General features: G+C 38.8%; 1 protein-coding gene across 1 annotated transcript in view; it reads left to right on the top strand.

Moving 5' to 3' along the window:
• The window catches only part of LOC108705178 (adhesion G-protein coupled receptor D1-like), a 279,938-nt gene that overhangs the window by 71,328 nt on the left and 183,124 nt on the right, over positions 1-25,486 (top strand).

Below are 25,486 nucleotides of genomic sequence, written 5' to 3'. Positions count from 1 at the left end.
GTGTAAGGGCTCTTACAGATGAGCGTTTGAAGCTGCGCTCCCCTGCGTTCCATTTTTATGCGTACAGCTGCAGGGGAGCGCAGGAGTAGACAAAGTTTTTTTCAATGGGGCTGTACTCACACAGGCGCATGTAGGCGCCGAATGCAGGTTGAGATGCAACATGCTGCATTTTTCCTGCGTTCGGCGCCTACATGCGCCTGTGTGATTGCCTCTACTCCTGCGCAGCTTCAAATGCTCGTCTGTAAGAGCCCTTAGAGAACAAGGCAGATATATGGCAAAACATGTCAGTCAAGTTTATTTTGCAAATTATCACTGACGTTTTTTGTACTAGTTTTTTTCTTTTAAATTATAAAGCTTCAGCTGGCACAACGATCATTTTTGTTCCAGAGGCTTGCCTTCATTTCTCTAAACTTCATACACAAATTGCAATATTGGTGTGTGAAATTATAGCATTTTTAGCTTAACTTTTATGATATCATTCCTGCTATTGCTTCAATTCCTCTTTTAATAATCATGGGAGCTATTTATGCATGTGTTACTTTTTTCCATATGTACAACAGCAGCACTGTGAACCAGTAATATGAGTGTTGCGTATGTTGTGTATTAACTTCTACAATTGTTGAGTGTCCTGGCCTGCACTTTGTTCATAAGACACAAGGAATGTACTATCATTTCATCAAATACACAAGGAACCCTATTAAAAAAGAAGATCCCATGAAAGGTGCACTGTCTACAGCGCTTATTGATATATTTACTTAACTCTGTTCTCAGCTTGGACATTGCAAGCATAAAAGGCAGTGCAAAGTCGAATATCTGGGCAATGGCATTTTTTTACCCACAACTGTTTTGGTAAATTGCACACAACCAACAACATACACTTTACCCATTGCATTTGGGAATTTTGAATGCCATTGCTGGTGTGCAGCATTATTGACAATTTCACTAGGTGCAAAGCAGTTGCGGCTATTTAGGCAACTTGTTAAGGAGGCCATGGACTTACTGGCAGGTCCTGGCAGTCATGGTCAAGGTGCAAATGTATGAGAGCATGTCACTTTCTGAACAGTTTTTTTTGTGTCCAAACAACTGCATTTGCATTTGTAAATGAGCCCCAGTATTGAATGTTTTTAATGTTTCCATTACTGGTGCTGTTTGGTAATTACCAGGTCCTTAGCTCTGGTAATTTGCAATGATGCCAAGGTGGTATAATACATTACTATAGCTTCTTACATGCCTTCACCCATGACTAATCAAACATGGCAAATTGTGTCCAAAATTGCCATTTTTACATTGCACTTGAAGTCATAAATGACCCTTAACCTGTTCAAGTTTTAATTACTTGTATATCTATGTTTTTTATTGATCTATTAGTAGACAATAACATCACTGTTGAACCAAGTCACCTTTAAGAAGAGTTTGCAGTATCACTTGGGATCTGGTTTAACAATAACACTATACAATATCAAGCAATGATCAGTATACATAACCTAAACTGTCACCTCTATCTCTTGTTTAGACTACATTTTCTGCATAGTTTCTATACAGATCACGCTGAATTCTTTTTGATTTACGTTTTATTGAATCTGTATTTATGGCAGCTGTATCCTTGGGAAACCTTGGAGCTAATGTTTCATTTAAAATTCAGTATAATTACTTCAGCACATTAGTATGGCTTCTAAGTGGAATTTCTCCATCAAGATATTGTGGGATGGGCTCAGAAGGTCATTCTCTTTGCTTTGGGAGAGGTCCAGCACTGGAGATTCAAATTCTTTTGTCAAAACTACTGTAAAGTTATGCTTTACTTCTGATTATTGCAGATTTTCTTTCTAAAATGTGGAAGGATATATACAAACAGTATCATCTTATAGAAATGTTTTATAGGTTTTTTACCTTTTTTTACTGAGCTTAATTTTAATAGGTGTTTTGCATTAGATTAGTCCATAGTGCTCTATGTGAAATTTAATTTGGCCCTGACAATGACTCTAAAGCAGTTTTTGCCATTTCCCCACCCAAAACCAATGAAATCTCAATGAATCTGCAGAATAATTGGCAGCAGCCAGGTTACACTCAACAAAATAACATTGCTATAATTTTGCTTCCCAATCCTGTTCATTACGCCATACAAGGAATGTACAGAAAAATAATATAAGCTTTGCAAATCGAGAAACAAATGGCACGGCATCATATTATAATAAAATATAGGCTTGGAATATCACGGAGTGAGCATGAGCTGTCAGATATATTTCTAAAGCCTATTGATCTTTCCTAAGATTGGAGGCTATACAAATGTTGCCATTTCTAAATGCCAACTGTACTAAGATTTCCAGAGAAATGCCAAAATGTGTCCTGAATAATAACAATATGATTACTGCTGGGAGATTTAAAGCGCTTTGCAGAGTAAATTCAATCAGGGATTTATGCTAAGACCAATTAATTTGCTTCTAGTTTATTAAAATAATGTATTACAAATGAACAATAAAGTAGAAATTTATTGGCAACCAAATAACATCTAATTTCAATTTACTTGTAAATCTTTTGTTATGTAATAATCAGTGATTATTGTGGCATTTGGTATCAACATAAAAGTACTTTTTGTGATTTTTTATTGTGCCCACATTATGCCAAAAGGAATTACTATATAATCTTGTCACTGTTTATTTACAAATAGAATCTATATATATATATATATATATATATATATATATATATATATATATATATATTTTCTTGTTTGCTAAACGTGTTCTTTCTTATTTATATTGTGCCTCCATGCATGAACCCAATAAGTTCCTAATGCAAAGGCTCTAATTTGCCTTTACAAGACCATGCTAACCATAAGCATTATAGGTGCTATGCTTCTGACATATTCCTGAGCAGTTACCTAATCTGTACCACCAACAGGCTATTTTTCCCTAGAGTTTCATCCATATCAGTGGAACAACTAATGAGCACAATATACAGTATCTTTTGTCAGCTGGTAAATCCTTTCCAGCTCTGGATTTGATATGTAACCATACCTAGTACTAATAAGGCATCAAGTTCCTTGAACATTTCTGGTTTTCTATTGCTTACACCTAAGAAGGAATTAATAAAATTAAAGGGCCAATAGTACCAGTAGAAAAAAATATGGGTCATTTACAATGCCCAATGCAGTGTGCAAAGTGCAAAAAAGGCCTCAATTGGCCATTTTTTTGTGTTGTGCCCACTTTGCTCACTTACTGCCTAGGGCAAGTATTAAGGACAAGGCTAAATTAATTTTTTTTATCCATCCCTTGGTGCATAGATCAGCAGACCCTTTGAACCCCTAAGTGCTTTTGTACTTTTGCCCAGGCATTAAAAGAAAAACAAATGTATAAATCACTGGGGCAGGGGGGTGCAAAAATGTTAAAATCACTTACCTGATACCCTGGGCCCTTGCTCCTGTTTGCTAAAAACTGCATCGGGTCAGGGTATTTCTGCAGAAGAGCCTAGTTGCCATCTCCTTCAGATTCTTCCATCTTCTTTTTATTATGGTTTGGGCATGTGCAGTAGAGTAAATGTGAACTTAGAAACCACCAAATCTTGCCCGGACAAAAGAAGAGAGAGGAGGAAGGAAATCGAACTGAAGAACTTATGCAGAAGCACCAGAGCAGTTTTCAGCTAGCAAGAGCTCCAGCCTGGAGTATCAATGCCTAACTTTTGGCACCTCCAGTGATACTGACTTTAGTTCTCCCTTAAGTAAATGTTTCCTTATATCTTATTCACTTGTTTCACTAATAGTCCAGTTTACGACTTTTTGGCACCAGTATGTACAGCTCAACTGAAAAGATTACTGACTTTTCCTATATAACTATTTTTTTCCACACTGGAGTGAATTGTTCTAGTAGGGAATAAAATCGACCAGTACATGTATCAGATTTTATAATAATATACATTGCTGAGCAATAATGTAATGCTAATTGCACAGGCTGTGTCAATTTCTCTGGTGAGCTGATTAGCAGGCCATGTTAGTGCCAACCTTCCATTTCCCAACAGATCACCCTGCTCAGCTCTCCTTCTGGTATATATTTGTTGGGGAGTTGTGAGAGTACAACAGATGTTGGGCAGTGGATAGAGAGTGATGCTTAGAATTATTGTTAGATTTGTAAAATGCCCTAATGGACATGTAGTTGTCTAAACAAAGCTGTGTACTCTGCATTCTGTTATATGTGGGAAATAGTGTACCCCAGAGTGCAAAAAATAAGAATATCATAAATGACTATGTAAGACTCAAGGCTTCGGGCCTAGTGCATTTATACAGGCCACAGAACTCTATGAAGACATCTAATATATTTATATTTTACATGGGGGGGGGGATATAATATATATGGTTCAGTGTGTCACTAACATAAAATAATGACATCATTAAGGAATTTTTTTACATATACAGGTCTAGTGTATTACAATAAATAAATTGGATTTGTATACTATCTGTTGAGACTGCTTCTAAGATGATGTATGCCATGTGTAACCAATTTTACCAACTAGTAATATGTTTTAAAAAGCTATACAAACAGCTAATTTGTAAACACATGTGTGTTAGTGTGACGTCATTCTCATTAAGAGCAATATGTGCCTGTCACTTGACTGCAGCCACCACTTGGAGACAACACTCACTTACTTTGAAAGGGGAGCATTTGCTCTTCCTACCAAAACACTTGGGCATCAAAATTATATGACTACTATTACCTTAAGTGTGCTCAGAAGCTGTACATACTGTATAGCGCTATATTAAAATCTGGTAGGTGATGCCCCCGTTTAAGCACAATTCAGCAGAAAAAGGTTAGTGCTTAATGCCTTTTTGCATGGAATAAAGAATATAGATATAAACTTTAGCCTATCTAGTATGCACACGTACAACTAACACTCATCCTAGGCTCAATAAATTGTAAGTGCACTTCTGCAGTAAATATTTTCTTGCCTCCAGTGGTAAATAGGTTTTTCTCTGAATTGCCAGTAACATGCCAGCATATTGAATTATAAAAATTGAGCACAAAGAATGATTTTAGATACCTGCAGTGTGTTTGTCTTCATCAGTATATCTGCTCTGTTCTGCTTTTTGGTTCTACTGTTCCTTCCTTTTTCTGTTTCACTGACAAACCTAGAGAAAAACTTGTCACATACATTTATGACTCTGCTATTTTTCCTCTGTGCTTTAACTGTTTTTATTCCATGTTTACTCTCTTTTAGTGTTTTCTTGTGTGTTATTGTAAATCCTTGTAAATGGGTTTGTCAATATTTACTATAAGCAGTATTTTTGCGTTAAGGCCAAGCCTGGTTCTTCTTTTGTTTAAAGGGATATTGTAATTTTTCAAAATGAATCAGTTAATAGTGCAGCAGAAAGAGCAAACAGATTTTTTTATATTCAATTTTGAAATCTGACATGGGGCTAGACATATAGGGGTAAATTTATCAAAGAGTGAAGTTCCGCCACTAGAAATTCCGCAGCTCTCAATTCATTTCTATGGGATTTTGAAAGGCGTATTTATCAATGGGTGAAAGTGAAAGTTCACCCTTTGATAAATACGCCTTTAAAATTCCATAGAAATGAATGGAGAGTGGCGGACTTTCACTCTAGTGGCGGAACTTCACTATTAACTTCACTCTTTGATAAATATACCCCTAGTCAATTTACCAGCTGCCCCAAGTCATGTGACTTGTGCTCTGATAAACTTCAATCACTCTTTACTGCTGTGCTGCAAGTTGGAGTGATATCACCCCCTCCCTCCCCCCCAGCAGCCAAACAAAAGAACAATGGGAAGGTAACTAGATAACAGCTCCCTAACACAAGATAACAGCTGCCTGGTAGATCTAAGAACAACACTCAATAGTAAAAACCCATGTCCCACTGAGACACATTCAGTTACATTGAGAAGGAAAAACAGCAGCCTGCCAGAAAGCATTTCTTTCCTAAAGTGCAGGCACAAGTCACATGACCAGGGGCAGCTGAGAAATTGACAAAATGTCTAGCCCCATGTCAGATTTCAAGATTGAATATAAAAAAATGTGTTTGCTCTTTTGAGAAATGGATTCCAGTGTAGAAGTCTGCTGGAGTAGCACTGTTAACTGATGCATTTTGAAAAAAAAACATGTTTTCTGATGACAGGATCCCTTTAAAAATCCTTCAGAAAGTAGCCCAAACTATCCTGAGTGGTCCATGTAGGACTGCTGCAAGGCTGTAAATGACAACTGAGGCACTCACTGGGAGGCATAGCAGATAGCACGGGGGTGTAGGGGCCTTGTACTTTATGTGCTATAACTGCCTTTATCATCATCATCATCATGGGGAAGGTTTCTTCAGTGAAAAAAAAGTGAAATTACATTGCCTAAAGAGATGCGGATGAGTTTTTGTTGGGACTGTCAGGTTGACATGGGGATGCCCATTTATCAAAGGTCGAATTTCGAATTTCATGTGAATTTTTATAATTCAAATATACTCACAAATAGACTGGGAGGTTATTTAAGAAAAAATTTGAATGTCTTATATTCGATCGAATGGTTCTGACCTGAAAATTCAAATCCTATTGGCTTTGTATTCGATTTGTACAAATCGTGTTTTTGTTTGAAAAGAAAAATTCGATCGTCAGGAAGGCTAGTAACATCTCCAAATGGCTCAACGTTCCTCTGCTATTGACTTGTACATGAACATTAGGTGGCAAATATTCGAATTAGGATTGTTTCCATGTCGAGGTGTGATAAATCTCACATTTGAATACGGGGATTAAAATTTTAATGTGTGAATTTCGAAACTTGAAAATTCGAATTCGAATTTTTCGCCGCTTGATAAATCTGCCCATTAGGGATAAAAGAGGTATTTTATTTTCCTATTTAAAGTGAAGATGGCAGTTGAGCTAACTGGAAGTTGGTCTCCCTTTAAATCAGATTGTAGAAGATTTAGAGATGTAAAGCATAATGAGCTTAGCTCTTAATGCTGAACCTTATATTTTATTGTTATTCTAACATATAATGTTACACAAATATTACATAAATGAAGTATATAAAAATGTCTGATTTGAAATTAAACTGACTGATATCTGCCCATGAAGTTGGGTCATAATAACCCATTTGTTTGGTAAATGCATTTGGCCAGTGAACCTTTTGGTTTGTGTATGCAATTATACACCTGGGTCTACATTAGCAGTTTTCTTGTTACTGTTTGTTTATAGCTAAAATAGCAGATTATTTTCAACATTCTGTTTGATATCATTTGCTTACAAGGTTTTGGCATTTATTGCATTAAATGTCAGAACTGGAACTCATCACACCGTATAAAAAAAAATTATATAAAGGACTTTTACCATCTTAGAATACAAACAAAACTATGAAATCCCTTCACATGTTGTATGGCTTGTTTTAATCTCCTCTTTTTCAATAGAAATTGAATTAGGGAACAACGGAACCCCACAAAGTAGATACAGTGACGAGCACAGCACAAGAAATACTCTCATAATAAATGTGCCATAGTGAATGCCTGAAAATTTTTGGTTCCCCTGGTGACAAGACAAGTGACATGCCAACAAAACTGCGCGTGCATTCACTGTGACTTTAAAACTTCCCCATGCTTCCCTCCTTGGGGCAGTTTTACTAAAGGGCGCTAGCGTTCATTTCTGCCTAGCAAAACTTGGCTAGGGATCTTGCGTTCAGGTCAATTTGCATAGGGTGGGGAATTTAAAGTTGTATGGATGTCTTTATGCTAAATGTGCATTTACTTACAAATTACACTTTTTAAAACTGTTCCATATGTTTGCAAATGTATGGGGAAAACCGGTTACCCAAAAAAAGTTCAAGTTAGGTCTTTTGCAGGCGATCAGGCTGAAAAAAGGAAAAGACGTCAGTGTTTTTTGGACTCTACTTTCGGCTCGCAGAATATAAAGTAAGTGATTGAGGAATTACTAGCTACTTTAATGCACTTCACCTGGTCTGAGGTGGCGAAGGCAACACTGGTGGAAGAGGGAACATTCAGTAAAATCCACACTTTAGTGAATTTGCGGAGTAACGTCCATTCACCAGAGCAAATTGTCACCTGGCAGTAGAGTGCGAATGACCACTAGCGCCTGTCTCTTTCACTAGCGATTAGCGCCTGTGCCCATTAGTAAATTGCTGATGTCTCTGTGGGGGCGGTAACACTAGCGAATTTACGCTAGCATTAGCCACTTCACCCTTTGTTGAATCTGCCCCCATATGTGCTCTTGTATATTTTACTAGAGGAAGGTTTCAACCCTCTCTGATCACCACCTAGAAAGGCAAAGGGAGTACATGTAACACTATTTGCCACCAGAGCTTTATCTTATTTGCGTTGCATAGTGTACTCTGCAATTTATTCCTCTGTATGCCCCACATTAAATGAAGGTCTCCCATTTAAGCGACTAAATCTCCCCGAATCTTCCGGTGTGTCTCTTCCCTAAAAAGGGATTTGAGGCATATTAATGCTGCATGCTACTATCAATGGTTTCTTGTGGGGGTTTCAATCTTTAAAGTTGAGCTGCAATACTTGTATTGTAATTGAAGAAGAAGATTGTTTGTCCCCTTTTGTGTTTTGTTCAGCTACTTGGCATTTTCATTGTTCTCCAGCAACATAGTGGTTACATTTTTAATTGTCTTTACTGTAAGCTCTGAGTAAAGGGCATGAAGCCCAGGGTCTGCTATTGAAAACTGCCGGGCCCAGTGGAATTAAATAAATTCATAGCAGTATTAGTTGCTTAGTAAATATTTGAGCATTTTAAGTTGTTATAATTTCTTGGATCTTAGAGTCAGAAAGTTTGACTATAGTTTACAGAAACAACAACAAACATTTTTTCTATGCCGACAAAATAGAAGAGAGATGTAATCATTGTCAACCCCATGGACATTAAAGAGACTGTTTAACATTGTTTATGATTTCATAATCCAATTGCTAAAAGCCTGTACAGGTATGAGATCTATTATGTGGATTGCGTAGGACCTGGAACCTTAGTTAAAATCAAGCACAAAGTACTTTCCTATTATTTCAGCAGAAAAGTAAAACAGCCAAGTAGGACCACATGGGAAAGGGGATTAATGTATTTTGGATATTTCTGTATCTATAAAAAAAATTCATAATACAAGTACATATAACAAGTTGCTTAATGCAATCTATTGAAACAGTAAATCCAATTTGTTCAGACCCCATGGACAGGTTAAGGGCATTCAATTCCCTTCACTGTCTGCATCCAGCCAGTTGGAGAGCTTATAACACGAAAAGATAAATAGGCATTATTTTCAGTGGACACTAAATGGCTGATTTATCACCAATCGAATTTTGGTTTTTACAGTAATTTTTTTTAAAGTTTTTTTTTTAAGCTAAAACTCACAAACTTGAATTATAACTTCAAATCAAGTGTTTATTAAGCTAAATTAACTGAAAAGTCTGAAATATAAAACTTCTAAAAGAGTGCAAGGTCGTGACGAAGTCAATGGGAGCTGTCCTATGCACATTTTAAGCTATTTCAAATCAAGTTTTTGAGCTTCTAAACTCAAACTTGAGGTGTTCAAGTTGTTTTCCACAATTTTAGCCAACCAAGTTTTTTTTATATTCTGATTAATAAATAACATTTGAGTTGTTTTTAAAAAACAAAAAAACCTTAAATTACAATAGATTTTTTATTAATAGTCCTCTAAGTTTTACTGCTTTAGCCCATTGTCCATGAATCAAACTAAGATCAACTGAATATAAATTGTCTTGAATTATAACTAAAGTAATAAAATGTACATACATTTAGCTGACAATAGCCTTGTACCCAAATCCCTTACAAAACAAATGCACAATGGATTTTCACACTTACAAGATAACACAAAAAAGCAGCCCCTGCTTTCCCCAAAGTTCTCTCTCATCTGAAAACCCAACTCCTGGGAGACAACCCCTGCACAGCTGCAGCCATAATCATGTAGCTACCTGCCTGGGAATCCAATTCACCTGGAGTGGCCTACTGGAATGGAGGACTCACTCACTTTTGTCCATTGACTCCAGGGACTCCATAAACCAGCTTTTACTTAAGTTGAACCAAAATAAAATAAAATACTTTCTTTTTTCCCATTGCACAACTGATAACAACACATATGACAGGAATCTGGGGGAAACATACCTTGCATCAACCTGTGATCTGCTCTTACAATATCTACAGTGAAGTTAATTTGGTGCTAGGCAGGGATGGCACTGGTGGTATACTCAAAGGCACAGGGATGGGCAACCTATACCAGCTGCTATCAGCAACTGCCAGGTGACATATACAGGGCACTCAGAGTGCTATGCAGGTAAATGACATATCTGTTCGCATCTGGGGAAATAATTTATTTCCTGGCATGCAAAACTATAACGGGCCCCATTCATTTACATCTAAAAACATCATCCCTTTCATATTTTAGGCTGTGTCAATCCAATGTGTTACACAAAAAAAAATAATTGTACATGTCATGTTTATGTAATAAAAAAGGCTACACTGTCTTTTTTTACTATGTTCTGTCACATGTTTGCTTTATCAGTTTAGCCATCTGATTTACAGTCAGTGATTGCAGCAGTTAAACATATTAAACATATGGATTACATTTAATATCAAGCACTTAACACTGAACATCTTAACCACTTCTAAAAGTAGAAGCACATTCAGAGTTGAAGAAGGATGAATCGTGAGCTTATGGATGGGATGCAGATACATTCCTTAGGAGATTTTTGTATGTGGTTGGCAAATGCCATATAATTTTAAGCTTGAAGAAAGTATGGCTTAGGTTTGCAAAGAATGGGCTCTAAACAGATCTTCTTCTCTTGTCAGCACAGTGTGACCTGTCACCCTTATATTTTTTTAAAGGAGAACTAAACCCCCCACAGTCAAAAGTCCCCACTGGCCCCCCTGCGCTGGCCCAACACACTGCCCCCCTCTGCTAAGTGTTACCCCAGAATTGTGTCTCCTGTAGGTTTACTGACCGCACATGCAGAGTGAGCATAGCGGAGCTCACGGGCACCATATTCAGCGCTTCAGTACTCCTCGTAAAGTGAGCGCGTATTGGCGCATGGGCAGTTGGGGCAATTCGCATCAACTGCGCATGTGCTGGAAGTCCCGGATATTGCCGAAGGGAAGGAAGTAGACTAAAGATTACCGAAGCACCAGAAGGTGGTGCCCATGAGCTCGGCTGTGCTGTGTGGTCAGTGATCCTACAGGGATTGTGGGGTAACACTTAGCAGGGGGGAGGCAGGGAGGGGGGGGGGCAGTGGGGACTTTTGACCATGTGGGTTGAAGTCTCCTTTAAAGAGAATTTTTTTTATATTGTATTTTGCTAACCAAAACAATACAGAACTGTCAGTAACCTATACACAAATCATTTCATGGGTTTAAAATATTTTAAATTCACCTTAATACTCACTACACAGTAAGCAGTGAAGGGGCATTGATGTGGCTTGTGAACTTACATATTTTGGTCAAAATATGGTACTAAAACCTCAATTTTTTTAAATGTAATTAATGGGATATACACAGGCTGGATTTGAGCACTGGAAGATTGCTTTTCCTCCCTTGTATGTGCAAATAATGGCTGTATATGGTTTGTAGCAGCTGGCCAACTCCAGATTGTAGGTTAGTTGGAGTGCTGTAAAAATAGTAGCTGGTTAATGCCACAGTGGGGGTTAGACTAAGTGCTCACGACTTCTCATTGTTATGAGACCCCTCCCAGGAGACAAGGGTGTCTCAAGTGTGGCCCAGAGAGGATTCTGGGATTTGCGGTCCACCAAAAGCCAGTGAGGGCTAAGGAAACCTTGAGTTAAAGTTAACACCAGTGAGGGTGTGAATTTGGAATGTGAAGCCAGTGGGCTGAAGATTTGTGTCTGTGCCAAATAAAAGTCAGAAAAGCTGCTTTTAAAATTGTGCTATATATATAGTTCAGTTTAGGAATGAATCATCCCAGGACCAGCACTTCCCTTTGTGAAAATTCTCCAAATTTTATTTAAATACATATTAGTGTCCATAGTTTCGGTCCTTGTTAGGACCTTTATCAATTATCATCATCATGCTTGATAAAGGTCCTAACAAGGACTGAAATGTTGGACACTGATATGTGTATTTAAATAAAATTTGGAGAATTTTCACAAAGGGAAGTGCTGGTCCTGGGATGATTCATTCCTAAACTGAACTGTATGTTTGAGAACTTGACCGATATATATATATATCTTGTTTCTAAGTACCTTAGTTTTAACCCTACAATGTAGAAATAGAAGGCTCACTGATTGCTTATCTGTAATGCAGCAAATCCCTTAAAACAAGACGAGGACAGATTTTACTGGATGTTTAAGTATTCATCCCAAGTCATTCGATATTTTCTGGAGAATCATTTTAACAAACGTAAACTCTACTCTGTGTGAACAAAAGCCCCCTTAGACCCATATTTTTGATGAACATATGTCCCTGTCTTCATCTTGAATAGTAACAACTAGTTGCTCATAAGAACATGTTATTTGATATCCCCAATGGTTTTAAACAGGTGCTCAATTCTAAATCAGACCAAATCTTGGAGGGAGTACAAAGACACAAGAAAGATACTGGTTTACAGAGGCTGATATATTCTGACTGTTCAGATGGGGGTAACAGACAGCCAATGATAGCCCTTATCGGCAATACTCATAAAACTTCTTTATGGGCATTTGGCTCACCAACATTTTTTTTCAATAAATGTGGCTCATGAGTATTAGGGACATCTGCACAGGCTTCCCTGAGTTATAGCGCTAGTAGGTTATTATTTCTTGTAATTACTTTTCTTTAATTTATTTTAATTTGCACTGCTGGGTCAGGTTGGGTGCACCTGCTGACAGAAGAAGGCAGCTAAGGTGTGTGTGTGCATGTGTCTGGATGCAGATTCAGTGACGTCACTGGCACATGCCAAACCGGACCCGGAATAGAGAGCTTGGATGCAGGCATGTCTGCACCTGCATTCATCTGGACCCAGCAGTAACCTAGAAGGGGGTCCTGTGATGTAGCCTAGAGGCCCCACATTGCATTAATCTGCCAGTGTGTTAAGGGAAAGGCAATTAATTCAGGAATAAGGCTTTTTTCAACAATATCATCTTAGTCACTTCGTATTAAAGTAAATCTAAAACTTATGAAGAAGATCAGACTGTATCTGGTTTATCTTACAATAGAGCCATTGGATCTATTTTCATTGCTATAGCTAGATTTTACTGGGCCCAGAGCAAATTCAATGTGTGTTCACAAAGTTCTTTTGCTGAAATATACTATATATATTATATGGCGTGGCTGTGAAATAATTTAAAGCAAAACTTTAACGGTGGTTTTGTTGTTTGTTGGGTCATATGAAAATAAAAAAAAATCATTGAAAGGCTGGTTTGTTAAATAGAACTAGAGACCCAGTGTTTTAAATTTCCAAGTATCCCTGCATAGAGCTTTAGGGACCAGTTCCTTTGCTTCTTTGTAACCTATAATGCAATCCTGATGTTTGGTATCCAGATTGGAATAACAGCACATTTTATACTGGGTACAAAATTTCAGTGCTGGCTTCAGCAAACGATATCTGGTCCCAAATATTAGCTAAATTCAGCTCTCCGTATGTGAAAATATGTACTGCATGCTGAATCCAAGAGGTATAAGAAGGCCAGAAGGAACTCTACAGCCCTGCCCTTTCATTCTTCTGCGAGACTTTTATTTGGGGTATTCAAAAGGAATTGTATTCATGTGCTGAATAAGTTTGCTCTAAATAACAACCCCCCCCCCCAAACTGTTGACTGTTGTAGAATTGTTGGAGCTGCAGTTCAGCAAAGGCTTGAAAGTCTATACAGAGCACAATTGACTAAATCAAAATATGCTTGGGAAACCCATTGCAGCAGGATGTAATTATATTGACAGGAATGCAAGCAGACACTATGCTGACTTAGTGGTCTTTTAAGGTACTTAAGAATTATGGGCATGTTTAAATACCTGTCAAACAGATTGTTTCCTTTACAGTACTTCTGTTAGAAATCATCTGCAGTTCTCATATGCGGCTGTAAATCATTAGCTCCCAGATAATCCATTTTCTGCCTCTTGTGTCTTTCACCAGTATAACGAAACATCATAGAATGGTTTTTATATTAAAACTGACTTTCTTGTGTCAGCAGTAGTAGCAGTGACTTCCAAACTTATTTTCTTGCAAGAATGAAAAATGTTCTTTATAATGTCATTTCATTGTTTGCTTGGAGAAAGGTCACAACACTGCAATAAAGTATTACCATTTTTTCACTTTTATGAGGACTGGAGTGATATCCCTTACGTAACATCGCTTCCAAGAAGGGGTTTGAACTGGTGAGTGCAGTAGTGTTTTCTCTTAAAGTGATTTTGCCATCCTTATTTTAAAACAGAGGCAACAACAATAAGCTTAAACATGCATTTGCCCCAACGGTGTGCCAAACGGCTACAGCAGAAAGAAAACTCTGCTGTTTCATTTAAGGAGAACAACAGAGCAGAACAACTGAAAAAACCTAAGTATAAAAGTTACTTAAATAAATGTGACAAAGGAGCTTTTAAAAAAAAAAAGGGTTTTGGCTCTTATTTACAATTTCTATATTGTACAACGGCAGTGGCCAATTACCATCAACCAGCCATTAGTTTTGAGCAATCTACTGCATGCTATGAAAGCAAAGACCTGACTGGTTGCTACTAGCAGATGCACTTGTTTAGTTTAGCATCTAGTACTGACTAGTTTTGCTCCATAGGTGCTGAATAGGAAGAAGTTACAAAACAGTGACAAGAAACCAGAGTTGGACCAAAGGAAACCCTAGGCATGTGTTGTCACCTGCGCCCTTCATGTTTCACCACATCATACACCCTTTTGGGAAGAGTTAGAGTTGCTTGGGACCTGGGTTTTTTTTTCTGGATAACGGTTCTCCACAATTTGGATCGTCATACCTTAGGGGGCATATTTATCAAGGGTCGAATTTTGAGTTTATGGGAGTTTCTAAAAACTAGCAAGAAAATAGAACCGGCACACTCTCAGGGCCCTAAGGCTCTGTTGGGATTTTGCGAACCAAGGAGGAAGCTACAAGTTCAATACAGTTCACGGTATCAAAGGGGTTAGGCAAAAGAGTAAACAAAGTCCAGGCAAAGGGGTCAATCCAGGCAGCAAGGTTCAGAATCCAAATAATAGGCCGAGGTCAATAACAAAAATCAAGGCATTAGCAATAGATCACACCCAGGAACTCACAAAGATGAACCTATATTTGGGCAAGTTCTGAAATGTTCTGGGGTCTTAAATAGGCCACTTTTCATGCCAAACGGACTCGCAGATGTCATGACACTGCATGCTGACGTTGTGCACCTTGACGCACTGGCATCACAACGTTGTGCACCTTGACGCACTGGCGTCAGAACATGCCACGAAGGAGTCCTGGAGGCTGCCATCTTGCTGAAAGGAACCGGAACCGCTACCTTGCCGAAGAGGACCAGAGCGGTGAGTATTCCTTATACACACAAGGCAATTCAAACAGGGGACTAGCCCCTTGTGCGTTTATTGCATCACAATGTTTTCGGGGGCATTCCCACTTCGTCAGGTGATCTTGCTACTCCCTTAAGGTCTGAGCACCAGATGGAATCTAATCCAAAGGGCCCGAATGTGCACGTGATTTCCTTCTACAAGTTCCAGTTTCTAAAAACTCCCATCAACTCCCATAAACTCGAAATTCGGAAAAAAAAGACCAATTAAAAAAAAATATTCAGGTGAATAGGATCTATCTGCAAACTTGAATTGAATTTGAATCAAATTTGTTTGAATTAGATTTTTTTTTAAAAAAAACAAATGACTCCAAATTGGTTGTAGGAGGTCCCCCATAGGCTAAATCACCAATTAGGCAAAATTTTAGATTGTCAATAGTCAAATTTGAATTCTTAAAGAGACAGTACATGATAAATTTAAAATTGAAAATTTGGAATATTCCCTAGTCAAATTACAGTAAAATAAACTCAAAAATCTAATTTAAAAATTAGAATTTTCAAAACCCTTATTAAATCTGCCCCTAAGTCTACTGGAAAATCATGTAAAAGTTAAATAAACCCAATAGGCTGTTTTTTGTTTCCAATAAGTATTAATTATGTCTTAGTTTGAAATCTGAATTATTTGATTATAATGGAGTCTATGGAAGATGGCCTTTCTGCAATTTAGAGCTTTCTGGATAACAGGTTTCTGGAAAACCGATCCTGTACCTAATCTGAAAAATCTAGTGAATTATGAATTATGTGAGTAAGGATAGAGTTTGATAAAGCTTTCTGTCTAAGCAACTGGAAACAGTAGGAAATGAATCTCTTATGTGTCTGTATGGTTGTAATCCTTTAAACTTAGTCTGCGCATAAATTTATATTGGAACTATTAACAGGCTTGTCCAAATGATAGCTTTTTTTACAGAACCAGCACTTTCTGTGGAAGTTTTAGAAAAGTTTGATCAATGGGCCATCAAAGAAGGGAAATATTCTTGTGTAAGCTCATTAGGCCATTCCCTAAGCCCAAAGAGTCCTTGTATTAAATGGCACTTTGCTAAAATGATACTGTATGGAACTGTTCAAATTGGCCTCTAATGAATTATGCGTTGTTTAAGGGAATAAAAAAATCCCCAGCATGCCAGTAAAATGGTACAAGTGGGATTAAAAAAGGAAGCCTTTCTGAGCAGGACATAATAAGTTAAAGCTTTTAAGTGATTTAGCATTACTAATAGCAACCTTAAAAATGCCAGCATTAGCATAAAATTGATTCATTCTTTTTGGTGACAATGAGAATAACAGAGACCTTTCATTTAAAGAAGAGTGTTAGTTATTCCACTTTTTATTATTATTATATAGAATTATTTTTTGGGAGCGAGCTTTAAAACTGTTACCATTTATTAGAACTAATAATAGTTTGTGTACATGCTGTGAAATACAGCATTTCTCACAACTGTTCCATAATCTGCAAAAAGAAAGATATTGCATTTGTGGGAGATGCAGGAATATTTCATTCACAATGAAAACCATTGCCATAGTTCTAAAGCTGATTATTTGACTGTGTAGTTGAAATAAACACATTACAGCATTTAATATAAATACTGCAGCAATTGTTATGTTTTCTCTATTACATCAGAATGTAATGTGCAGCAATAAAGCGCTTTTAAAGGAAAATGTATTTTTATATTCCAGTCTGCCTAATGTATGAGTCACCTTTACTTCTTATTAGTTCCATCTTATTATAATCAAAGCCTGACGTGAGAAATCAGGGTATGTTATGGTTTCATATGCATAAATATTCCTTTTCTATTTTTCTCATTTTAGTGAATACTGTCCATAAGTACAGTTTGAAATTTAAACTCAAAAATTAGGAACACTGTGGGCTTTGATGAATTAATGTTCAGTAACGTGTTGCAGTTTGGAAAAGATTTGCCTGACTATTGTCCGGCTTGCACTTTGGATTGGGGATTCATGATTCGGAGAGCTCAGTTCTAAGACCCCATTGAGCAGAAAAGAGTTCAACAGCTCAAAGCAGTAAAGCACATTCTCATGAACTGGCACACTTTCCTTAATGTCAGGGAAGCTTGATTAATTGGGTGTTTGTATAATGTAAAGTATTTGGGGAGTGAGTAACCTGTCTCCAATCACCACCAAAAGAAGGGGTAATAGTTATTAATCTTCAATATATTATAAATATACTAGACATTAAGCCCGTTAAACTAACGGGCGCTAGAACATATGTAGTCAAACATTCGCCAGAGACGGTCCGTGGGGCACATGCGCAGTAGCGCAATCCCACGGACACAGGGACTGGACGCAGAGACACTTCAACTTTATTATATAGGATAAAGAAAAGAAAGTTAAAAATGACAGGGGGGTGCTAAATTTTAGGCATCCCCTAGTTATTTAGCCCGGGGCTCCTGTTGACAGAAAACTGCATGGTCTTGGGGTACCAGAGAGCTATCTTTTTCCTTTTTCTCTGTGGCTGCACATGCATCAGCCAGGGGCAACAGAAGAAAGAAGAAGTGCCATGGTGCTCCCTTAGGTTAACCCCAAAATGGTGCAGTTTTCTGATAGCTGGACCACTGGCCCAGGGTATCGGGTAAGTGAATATAATTACCCCTGTGTGCACCCCCTCCAGTCATTTTTAACATTCCTTTTCCTTTAAAGGTTCAGTTGGGAAAAGGGCTGAGTTTTAGGCCATCTCTCCTAGGTTCCCCTTTCCTCCCAGACACTATTTTAACACTAATGTGTGTTGAATTTTAATCCCACTCAATTGTAAATTCAAATGTGAGATTTATCACACCGTGACCATTGAGACAGTCCTAATTTTCATACATTCCCCACCTAAAACCTACCAAGTTCATGTTCAAGTCAATGCAAAAGTCCATTGAGCCATTTGGAGATGTCAATAGCCTTTGACATTCAAGTTTTTTTTCTGAGAAATCTCGAAGGTTTGCTTGGGTTGCTTCCTTTCGACACCTGGGCCTTTTGCTCCACAGACAGCACAGCAATTTTTATTACTTCTGATTCAGGGGACAAGCAATGGGGATTTCTGGGAAAACCTTCATTTATTCTTCCTTTTTAAGACCTTCCCTTTCATTAAATTGTTCCATTGTTGCTTGAAAGGATTGGATGGAGGAACTGTTTAAATCAGTGCTTTTACCTTATCTAATGAGGATTAAAATATGTAATAATATTATATATATATACCGTCATATGAAAAAGTTTGGGAACCCCTCTTAATTCTTTGGAGTTTTGTTTATCATTGGCTGACATTTCAAAGTAGCAACTTTCTTTTAATATATAACATGCCTTTATTTCAGCAGTGACATAACGTTTATTGGATTAACAGAAAATATGCAATGTGCATCATAAGAAAATTAGACAGGTGCATTAAAGGAGAAGGAAAGGTTAAAACTAAGTAAGCCTTATCAGAAAGGTCCATCTAAATATACCAGTAAACCCCTAAAGTAGTGCTGCTCTGAGTCCCCTGTCAAAAGAAACACAGCATTTCTTTCCTTCTATTGTGTACACATGGGCTTCTGTATCAGACTTCCTGCCTTCAGCTTAAATCTCATTGCCCTGGACAAGAGCATGCTCAGTTTGCTCCTCTCTCCCCCCCCCCTCCCTTCTCTACTGTAATCTGAGCCCAGAGCAGGGAGAGACTCAGGCAGGAAGTGATGTCACACCATGTTAATACTGCAGCTCCTATCCTAAACAAACAGAGAGTTTCTACAGCTTTTTACTCAGGTATGGTAAAACATTCTACAGAATAAATATAGCATTCTAGCTTGCACTATTGCAGCTAATCTATTGGCAATAAAATGCTTCTGTAGCTTTCCTTCTCCTTTAATCTGGGCATCCCAACAGAGATATTACATCAATACTTAGTTGAGCCTCCTTTTGCAAATGCAACAGCCTCTAGATGCCTCCTATAGCCTTTGATGAGTGTCTGGATTCTGGATGGTGGTATTTTTGACCTTTCATCCATACAAAATCTCTCCAGTTAAATTTGATGGCTGCCGAGCATGGACAGTCTGCTGTGACGGCCATTCCAGAATATTGTACTTCTCCCTCTGCATAAATGCCTTTGTAGATTTTGAAGTGTGTTTAGGGTCAATGTCTTGTTGGAATATCCAACCCCTGCGTAACTTCAACTTTGTGACTGATGCTTGAACATTATCCTGAAGAAGATTGATATTGGGTTGAATTCATCCCACCCTCGACTTTAACAAGGGCCCCAGTTCCTGAACTATCCACACAGCCCCACAGCATGATGGAACCTCCACCAAATTTGACAGTAGGTAGCAGGTGTTTTCTTGGAATGCAGTGTTTTTCTTCCACCATGCATAGTGCTTTTTGTTATGACCAAATAACTAAATTTTTGTCTGATCAGTCCAAAAAGCTTTTTTCCAAAATGACTGTGGCATGTCTAAATGAGCTTTTGCATACAACAAGCAACTCTGTTTGCGGGGTAAGTGCAGTGCTTCTTTCTCATCACCCTGCCTTACAGATGTTCTTTGTTCAAATTGCTTGAATTGTAGAATGATGTACAGATACACCATCTGAAGCAAGATGTTCTTGCAGGTCTTTGGAGGTGAACTTTGGGTTTTCTGGAACCATACGATACTCACAATCCTCTGTCCCTCATTTGTACTGGAAAGTCCCGTTTTTCTCTGCACTGAACAGCCAGAAAAAGAAACAACATTTCTAACTTAATTGGCTTTTGGTAGAGAGCCCAGAATAGCCACAAGGTTCAGATAAGATACTTTTGTGACAAAAATAAGATACTTTTTTGACAATTTCGAGATAAGCAAATAAGTAATTGTAACAATATAAGATAACAGGTCCCTTGGGAGAAGTTAGACTCACAGCTTAAAGAGCAATTTACCTTTATTAGCAAAACTGTTATAACTGAAAAAAAAACACAGAAATATGTTCAAACTTTCATAACCTGCCAAATTTTGTAAAATGAACATGGTAATTAGGGGTGTGGTCACAAAATGGGCATGGTCAACTATTTTGTCCCTGTTTTAGTTCCAAAACGTTGGGAGGTATGCAGTATTTTATAAAGTGTTGCATACCTTGTTTGTGCTCTGCAAATATGTAAATCTAGTGAAAGGTAGTAATGATTTTATTGGAAGGGGGGCCAGTTCTCAGTGAAGATTTCACGTGGCACATTTATGATGTAGAAGTGAGTACAGAGCTAGACTTTGTAATGTTTATTAATAACAGAAATGAACGGGTGTTTGCTGACTGTTGGATTTCTTCACTTATTTGAAAAAAGGCATCTGAATTTGTCTGTTGTTTAGAGCCTTGATTTCTGAAATTCATACAGCTTTATAGCTCTAAGCACATGTAGTGGCAGCCAAGAGGGACCATTCTGCGCTCAGTAGGAAGGTGTGTACAGCCAGTCATAAGATGAGTCATGGCATTGTAAATTCACAGCCTTCCTTCACTTCATTAATGGCAAACATGTGTTCCTTCAGTGTGTGAAGGTGCTATTATTTGGATATGAACACACATTCTATTCTTCTTTTTCTTTCCTGCTAAGCATTGGCCTGTCTAGACTTTCCTTTGATTGAAAATATTTCCCTGCATTTATTCTTTTTTTAGGCATATAAACATGTTACAGTCACATGACAAAACTTGGCCACTTTCTAATAAGTAGCACAAAGCATCGTTATCAGGCTTCAGTAAAGCTGTTTTAATAGAACATGGGTCCCAAAACTTTTTCACTCGTGACCCACATTCAATTGTAAAAAGAGTTGGGGAGCAACACATGCATGCAAAAAGTTTCTTGGAGGTCCAAATAAGGGCTGTGATTAGCTATTTGGTAGCCCATATTTGGACTGGCACTTTCAAGGAGGCTCTGTTTGGCAGTACACATGGTGTTATTTCAACCAAAACTTGCCTCCAAGCCTGGAATTCAAAAATAAATTCCTGCTTTAAGGCCACTGGGAGCAACATCCAAGAGGTTGGTGAGCAACATGTTGCTCAAGAGCCACTGGCTGGGGATCACTGTGCTAGAACATATACTTGATAAAATGCTTTACACCACTAAATACTTTTAAGGATTTACATTTGATAAGCCTAACCATTGGCATCGCGCATTGATCCCCAACCAGTAGCTTGTGAGCAACTTGCTGCTTGCCACCCTCAAAGATGTTGCTCACACCGGCCTCAAATTAAGTGTAATTTTTAAAATCTTGAAGGCATAAAGATACTGGTTTAATCCAAACAGAGTTTGCTTCAGGCTATTAATCCAATTAAACTATCATAGCCCTTCTTTGGCATCACCAAACAACTTTTTAAAGCTTAGTGGCTCCTCAACAGTTTTTACATTTGAGTGTTGCTCTCAGGTAAAAAAAAAAGTTGGGGAACCCTGGCCTTAAGTCATCCATTGCTAACCACTACATGTAGGCTATGGAGAAACCCTCCATGATTCTGATTCTTTGCGGCTAGAGAATGTGGACTTGGATGTTATGTTAAAAAGTCTTATGTACAATCACAAGTGCAAAGTGCATAAATTAATGACCGATTCCAATCACCAAGGTACTTGCAAATATACATGGTATTAACAAGTTGATATCAGTCCCAATATCCTGGTCCAGCCTCTTCTGATAAATTGGTGCATGCTTTGACATAAGGAACCCTAATTAGCACACTTAACATTTTATGCGGTGCAACTTTGCACAGTCCAACTTTTCTGCTGGAACTTTGGGAAAAATTGCATTGTGGGAAAAAAGCAATATGTAGCTGACAAATTGCACTTTGAACTAAATTCTATATTTGTAAATGAGGCTTACAGTTGCGCATTTGTTTCAAAAAGACCCGTATCTACAAAGGTTGGCATAACACTAGAAACATATTTTATGCTATTTTCTCATTCTGAGGGAATAATGAGTTGGTGTGATGAGAGGGAAAGCAGCAGCGATTGATTACTTCTAGCTAGCAATTGCACATGAAGCTGACAAACACAATCTAAAGGCAAATAAAATGGCTATTTAACCCAGCTTTCCAATTCCTTACTTGAAAAAAATTTGTCTTGTCTGATCTTATTTAGGGATGTAGCGAACGTCGGAAAAAAAGTTCGCGAACATATTCGCGAACTTGCGCAAAAACGCGAGCGGTTCGCGAACGGTTCGCGAACCCCATAGACTTCAATGGGAAGGCGAACTTTAACATCTAGAAAAGACATTTCTGGCCAGAAAAATGATTTTAAAGTTGTTTAAAGGGTGCAACGACCTGGACAGTGGCATGCCAGAGGGGGATCAAGGGCAAAAATGTATCTGAAAAATCTGCCTGTGTGTGCTTGGAAGAGATAGTGTAGGGGGAGAGCTGTTAGTGATTTCAGGGACAGATGATAGTAAGTTTGCTGGCTAGTAATCTGCTTGATACTGCTCTGTATTGGAGGGACAGAAGTCTGCAGGGATTTGAGGGACATTTTAGCTTAGGTAGCTTTGCTGGCTAGTAATCTACTGTTCTCTTTAAACAACTGCCATACGTTGACCTTGTAGGCATTGTTTGCCCAGTTTTTTTGGACGCAGCCACTGAAGCACAGTTGCCATAAAAAATATGCCATATAAATGCTGAAAATAGTCATTTTTCGCCATACGTTGACCTTGTAGACATTGTTTGCCCAGTTTTTTGGACGCAGCCACTGAAGCACAGTTGCCAGAAAAATTATGCCATATAAATGCTGAAAATATAAATTTTTTTGGTTGCAGCCACTGAAGCACAGAGGCCAGAAAAATTATGCCATATAAATGCAGAAAATATGCATTTTTTTGGTCGCAGCCACTGAAGCACAGTTGACAGAAAAATTATGCCATATAAATGCTGAAAATATAAACTTTTTTGGTTGCAGCCACTGAAGCACAGAGGCCAGAAAAATTATGCCATATAAATGCAGAAAACATGCATTTTTTTGGTCGCAGCCACTGAAGCACAGTTGACAGAAAAATTATGCCATATAAATGCTGAAAATATAAATTTTTTTGGTTGCAGCCACTGAAGCACAGAGGCCAGAAAAATTATGCCATATAAATGCAGAAAATATGCATTTTTTTGGTCGCAGCCACTGAAGCACAGTTGCCAGAAAAAATATGCCATATAAATGCTGAAAATAGTCATTTTTTGCCATATACGTTGAGTCAACGTATGGCAAAAAATGACTATTTTCAGCATTTATATGGCATATTTTTTCTGGCCTCTGTGCTTCAGTGGCTGCGGCCAAAAAAACTGGGCAAACAATGCCTACAAGGTCAACGTCGTTGACCTTGTAGGCATTGTTTGCCCAGTTTTTTTGGCCGCAGCCACTGAAGCACAGAGGCCAGAAAAAATATGCCATATAAATGCTGAAAATAGTCATTTTTTTGGTCGCAGCCACTGAAGCACAGTTGCCAGAAAAATTATGCCATATAAATGCTGAAAACATAAATTTTTTTGGTTGCAGCCACTGAAGCACAGAGGCCAGAAAAATTATGCCATATAAATGCAGAAAATATGCATTTTTTTGGTTGCAGCCACTGAAGCACAGAGGCCAGAAAAATTATGCCATATAAATGCAGAAAATATGCATTTTTTTGGATGCAGCCACTGAAGCACAGTTGCCAGAAAAAATATGCCATATAAATGCTGAAAATAGTCATTTTTTGCCATACGTTGACCTTGTAGACATTGTTTGCCCAGTTTTTTTGGTTGCAGCCACTGAAGCACAGAGGCCAGAAAAAATTAAACCAGTAGGGTTTGCACCCTAGTTTGTAACGGTGGCGGAGGGAGGAGGAGGACGCTAAAGGACAGCTGTGTGTGGAGTCATGAGGCTTGAAGAGAAGGACAGCTGCATAGAAGTCAGAACAAGTCTTCCGGCGTGCAGTAACCCTCCGAGATCCACCCCTCATTCATTTTAATAAAGGTCAGGTAATCGACACTTTTGTGACCTAGGCGAGTTCTCTTCTCAGTTACAATCCCTCCTGCTGCACTGAAGGTCCTTTCTGAGAGCACACTTGAGGCTGGGCAAGACAAGAGGTTCATGGCAAATTGTGACAGCTCTGGCCACAGATCAAGCCTGCGCACCCAGTAGTCCAGGGGTTCATCGCTCCTCAGAGTGTCGATATCTGCAGTTAATGCCAGGTAGTCCGCTACCTGCCGGTCGAGGCGTTCTTTGAGGGTGGATCCAGAAGGGTTGTGGCGCTGCCTTGGACAGAAAAACATTTGCATGTCTGACGTTACAGACTGGCCAAAGGGCTTTGTCCTTGCAGGTGTGCTCGTGGCAGGATTACTGGCACCTCTGCCCCTGGAATGTTGATGAGTTCCTGAAGTGACATCACCCTTAAAAGCATTGTACAACATGTTTTGCAGGCTGGTTTGTAAATGCCGCATCTTTTCGGACTTGTGGTATGTTGGTAACATTTCTGACACTTTATGCTTGTACCGAGGGTCTAGTAGCGTTGCGACCCAGTACAGGTCCTTCTCCTTAAGCCTCTTGATACGGGGGTCCTTCAACAGGCATGACAGCATGAAAGACCCCATTCTCACAAGGTTGGATGCAGAGCTATCCATCTCCGCTTCCTCATTATCAAGGACTGCATCATCCACGGTCTCCTCCCCCCAGCCACGTACAAGACCAGGGGTCCCCAAAGGTCACCACTAGCCCCCTGGGAAGCCTGCTCCTGTTGGTCCTCCTCCTCCACAAAGCCACCTTCCTCCTCTGACTCCACTTCTGGCACCTCTCCCTGCGTTGCAGCAGGTGCCTGGGTTCGTTCTGGTGATTCCGACCAGAAATCGTGCGCTTCCAGCTCCTCGTCACGCTGGTCTACAGCCTCATCTGTCACTCGTCGCACGGCACGCTCCAGGAAGAAAGCGAAGGGTATTAGGTCGCTGATGGTGCCTTCGGTGCGACTGACCATATTTGTCACCTCTTCAAAAGGTCGCATGAGCCTGCAGGCATCGCGCATAAGCACCCAGTAACGGGGGAAAAAAATCCCCAGCTGTGCAGATCCAGTCCT

The sequence above is a fragment of the Xenopus laevis genome, chromosome 1S (assembly GCF_017654675.1).
Source record: "Xenopus laevis strain J_2021 chromosome 1S, Xenopus_laevis_v10.1, whole genome shotgun sequence".
In the NCBI taxonomy this organism is placed as follows: domain Eukaryota; kingdom Metazoa; phylum Chordata; class Amphibia; order Anura; family Pipidae; genus Xenopus; species Xenopus laevis.
Note: the sequence above shows the minus strand (reverse complement) of the source record. Positions and strands in the feature narration are given on the sequence as shown.